This window comes from Eulemur rufifrons, chromosome 15 (genome assembly GCF_041146395.1).
Source record: "Eulemur rufifrons isolate Redbay chromosome 15, OSU_ERuf_1, whole genome shotgun sequence".
Lineage (NCBI taxonomy): Eukaryota > Metazoa > Chordata > Mammalia > Primates > Lemuridae > Eulemur > Eulemur rufifrons.
In genome coordinates, this window is record NC_090997.1 from 2024282 (window position 1) to 2029286 (window position 5005).

At 46.3% G+C, this 5005-nt stretch overlaps 1 non-coding gene across 1 annotated transcript; it reads left to right on the forward strand.

Annotated features, from left to right (window-relative positions):
- Positions 1–643: 643 nt before the first annotated feature.
- On the forward strand, positions 644–748 carry LOC138396144 (U6 spliceosomal RNA). The gene has a single exon (XR_011235620.1). It is a non-coding gene; the product is annotated as a U6 spliceosomal RNA (small nuclear RNA).
- The last annotated feature ends 4257 nt before the right edge of the window (positions 749–5005 follow it).

The following is a 5005-nucleotide window of genomic DNA, read 5'->3' on the forward strand; positions in this document are numbered from 1 at the left end:
AATTCATAGACGAGTGATCAAAGGAAACCCTGGTAGATCTAGAAAGTTCTGGGTATCATTCCAAAAGGCACAGCTCAGGACCCGCTTCCTCAGCTCTTCTAAAGATTTCAAAAGCTCTTAATACCCTTTGTAAAATCTTTACTGTTTAGTACAGCTAGGGTAATCTCTATTTCCTGCACTGAACCCTGACTGATATAATTTATTATTAAGAAATAGACACTAGGGCCGGGCGTGGTGGCTCACGCCTGTAATCCTAGCACTCTGGGAGGCCAAGGTGGGCGGATCGTTTGAGCTCAGGAGTTCGAGACCAGCCTGAGCAAGAGCGAGACCCCATCTCTACTAAAAATAGAAAGAAAATTATATGGACAGCTAAAAATATATATAGAAAAAAAATTAGCCGGGCATGGTGGCTCATGCCTGTAGTTCCAGCTACTCGGGAGGCTGAGACAGGAGGATTGCTTGAGCTCAGGAGTTTGAGGTTGCTGTGAGCTAGGCTGACGCCATGGCACTCACTCTAGCCTGGGCAACAGAGTGAGACTCTGTCTCAAAAAAAAAAAAAAAAAAAAAGAAATAGACACTAGGACAAACTAGGATGGACAGCAAGAAAAGAAAAAAAGAAATGGGAAGACAAAAGCCCACTGAGGTGCTCGCTTTGGCAGCACATATACTAAAACTGGAATGATACAGAGAAGATGAGCAGAGCGCCTGCACAAGGAAATTTTTTTTAAGAATGGAGCATTGAAATGTTCGCTTCTAGGAAGAGAGAATTAGAGGTTGGTACAGGGACCAGAGCTTTTTGTTATAAGTCTTGAAGAGCTATTTGGCTTTTTAAATTATATACATGTGTAAATTTGGTAAATATTTAAAATAGTTAAATAAAAACTCACTTAGAAGATATTATGCATTAGAACACTAAGACATGTACTGGGTTTAAAAAACAAACAAAACTCCACCATCATGCAGACTGTCTCTTCTCTTAAAAAGTGGCATCTGAATATATATCATTACAATGTGTTCATAAAATAGGGAAATAAACAAAAATCAATGTATTATTTAAAAAGTGGCATCTGGTATTCTGACATTCTGGAAAATGTACAAATGTATGATGGGAACAGTTCTCATAAATGTAGAAGCCTCCTCGTTTTCCTGCCAATGCGCTGTAGACTGTCTTCCTTTACCCCTTCACCCTGGCGTCCGGCGACTCAGCACCACGCGGTCTGCACTTCTGTGCACACACAGCACCTCGCATTCCTGCCAGACAACCAGGGAAATTTCAAGGCCCTACATTCTCCCCCACTGCCTCTGCTCCTCTCGGCTCTGATTTCTATCCCTGCAAACCCAAGGCTTCCTTAGCCTCGTGCCAGTGGAGCTGCCGTGGTCACAAATAAGCCTGCGGCCCTGGGGCCTGTGAGGTCCAGCACGCTCCAGCCTCCCCCAGTCTTGGCCTGAGCCCAGGAGAAAGGCAGCTGCTCTGAGGCTTGAGACTCTCCAGTGACTCCGCCCTAATTCCCAGGGCTCTGTGCCTACACCCTCCTCAGTGCCATCTTCTAGAATATGCCAGATGGGGGTCAAGTCTTCAAAGATGAGATAACCAAGATTAAAATTCCTAAACTCCTCCATTAGCACCTACCAGCTGCAGAGCCCCCCTGGGCTCCTGAGGGAGACGTGTGAGGCAGACGCTCCAGGCAAAGTCATTCTTTAAGGCGGTGCCATGGGGATCACCCAGAGCCACCTCCTGCTGGTGAAGGACACCTTACGCCTCTTATGGAGGCCGGAGCGGAAGGACTCCTGGGACAGGGGACGAGGCAGGCTACACATCCCTGCCTCTTGTCTAGACAGAGTCGTTGGTTCACAGATCCAATTGTTCACTAATCCAGTTCACTAAGGAAGGAAGCCAGAAATGACGTCAATTTTTTATAAGGATATATTTTTAATGTCCCCCTTCCTTCTCTCCTTTCTCCCCCTCTCCATCCTCTTCTATCTCCTCTACTTTCTACTCTTTCTTTCTTTCTATCTTTCTTTCTTTCTTCTTCTTCTTCTTTTTTTTTTTTTTTTTTGAGACAGTCTTGCTCTGTCACCTGGGCTAGAGTGCCGTGGTGTCATAATAGCTCACAGCAACCTCAAACTCCTGGGCTCGGGTGATCCTCCTGCCTCAGCCTCCTGAGTAGCTGAGACTACAGGCGCGTACCACCACCCAGGCTAATTTTTTCTATTTTTAGTAGAGACGGGGTCTCGCTCTTGCTCAGGCTGGTCTCGAGCTCCTGAGCTCAAGCAGTCCTCCCACCTTGGCCTCACACAGTGCTAGGATTACTGGCATGAGCCACCGCGCCCTGCTCTCCTCTTCTTTTCCTTCTTCTCTTTTTGTTTTGAAATAATTAGAAATTCACAAAAAGTGCAAAAATAGTACAGAGATGTCAACACCCCACTTGCTCCGATGGTAACAACTTACCTACTGTGGTATCTTATCAAAATGAGGAATCAGTGCATGTTTTTCTCAGGGCACTGGGTTGCAGTAGGAGGATTTGGTACTTGAGACACCAGAAATCGCTTTCTGTCTGCCATAGCTAAGGAAATAGGCTCATGGTTTTCAAAGGGTGGTCCTTTGGAAGGGGAGTGCTTTGAGTCCACCCAAGCCAATTTTTGTGGACAAGTCTGTGGTTTTCTGGCCTAGTTTGTTTGCGAAGGGCTGAGAATTACTGGAGAGGCAATAAATGGAAATGTTCCTGCAGAGTATCACTATAGAGAACGGAACTGACGGATGCTGAAGGAGAGTCCAGGGACATCGCCCTCAGCAGGGAGGAGAGCCAAAAGGCCAGCACAGCTGGCTACGGGAGAACTTACTTAGATAGTTGGTTTTTCTTGGTTTTTTTTTTTTTGTTTGTTTGTTTTTTTTTTTTTGAGACGAGGTCTTACTCTGTTGCCCACACTGGGGTGCAAGTGACATCATCAGATTAAATAGCTCACAGCAACCTCAAATTCCTGGGCTCAAGCGATCCTCCTGCCTCGTCCTCCCGAGTAGCTAGCATTTCAAGTGTGTTCCACCACACTTGGCTAATTTTTAAATTTTTTGCAGAGACAGGATCTCATTATCTTGCCCAGGCTAGTCTCAAACTCCTGGCGTCAAGCGATCCTCCCACGTCGGCCTCACAAAGTGCTAGGATATAAGCCTGAGCCACTGCACCCGGCCCTGGATAGTTTTTAATGAGAGACATTTCTCACATAAATGGGTTTCCCAATCAGACTTAGATGGTGGAAAACATCATTAAAATGGAGGAAACAGCAGTATATTCTAGCCCCTGAGAGTAACCAACTTGTTTTTTGTAGATGAAGTCCCTTCTTATGAGACATACTATTCTCTATTAAGAAGATGGGCACAGAAGCACAGGAACTCAACTGTATGTGTTAAAATATGGATTTCTGGCTGCCCTTGACAGGGACACAAATGACAGTGGTTTAAATAACAGAAAAGTTTTTCCCACCCTTCGATCCAGGCAAATGAGGACCCTGCCCTCGGCTCCATGATTTAGAAGGACCTGCTCTACCATCCCCCACCTCATGTGACAAGAAGCCAAGGGGATAGACCTTCCGACAGAGCTTGTACTGCTTCTTCTAAATGACATTCTAGGTACTTGGGACCCCTGAATTCCTGACACAAATGGCCGCAGCCTGCGTCCAAGCTTGTGCGGCCTCGCCCTGGGGCCCATCCCCCCACGGGTGTGCCCTGCTGCTGTTGTGCGCACTCTTGGGCCCAGAATAACCGAAGGGCGGCTGTTTTCAGAGAAGGGTGTGGGGCTGGAGCTTGAGGAGCCTTGTGTTTTCAGGAGAAAGAAGTAGAGTAGACTGCAGGTAGGGGACCCAGAGCTGGCTTTCCTCACCCTGCCACATTCTGCCATGGAACTATGGGGAGTCCCAGAATTCTAAATTCAAGCCTGGGTGTCTTAGACTAGATTCCCCAGAAAACAGACTGTAAGATAGATTTGCATGCAGAAAGTGTATGGGGAGTACTCGGGATGAACACATTGAAGGGCTGAGAGAGGCAGGACAGGGAGAGAGAAACTGAACTGTGATGAGGCTGTAAAACAGGGCTGAGCCGATCCCATTGCGGAGTGGGGGGGGGGGCTCTGGCATTAGGATTGTTACCCAGGCCTGAGGCAAGACCACTGAGGCTTTGCACGCCCTATCTACCAGTCAGTGCTTGTGCGCTCCCCCAGGGAGGGGAGGCATGGTCTTGGGCAAGGCAGCTCTTTTCAGCTAAGGGCAATTCCCAGAGAAGGAGCTGTCACAGCCAACACTCTTGGCAGCTGGGGAATGAGTGACTTGATCCTAAAGGCAGAATATAGGTGGCAGACGACAGTGCCTGCTACATTCGCCTACTAGGGCAATATGAAGGTATTTATCGAGATGAAAGATAAAAACATATTTAATATAGTAATTTACTTATTTCACTTGTAACTTTTAAATCTTTAGTCCTATGGTATGTGGGTCTTCATTTGTACTATTACCCTGAGCCCTGCAAATATTAGGGGTGAGCCTGTCACTGTCTCTCTTATAATGGTCCAGATAGTGGCAGTTCAAGACTGATACAATAGCTTCATAATGAAAATCTGCAATCCAGGCTACTTCCAGCTTTCCACTCTGACTACCCATAGGAAAGGGCTCTTAGTCTCACTATTTATTTTTTATGTATTTTATTTTATTTATTTTTATTTTTAGAGACAGGGTCTTGCTCTGTTGTCCAGGCTAAAGTGCAGTGGCATGATTATAGCTCACCATAACCGTGAACTCCTGGGCTCAAGTGATCCTTCTACCTCAGCCTTCCAAGTAGCTGGGACTACAGGTGCACGCTACCACTCCCAGCTAAATATTCTCACTATCTAGATGAGTTTAGCCATAGTAATCACATCCCAAGCAGGAGGTTGGACAAGGAGAGAAAAAGGAATAAGGTTCCTCCCATTAAGGGTATCCCTTGAAATCGCACACATTACTTTCTCTCTCATTCTGTTAG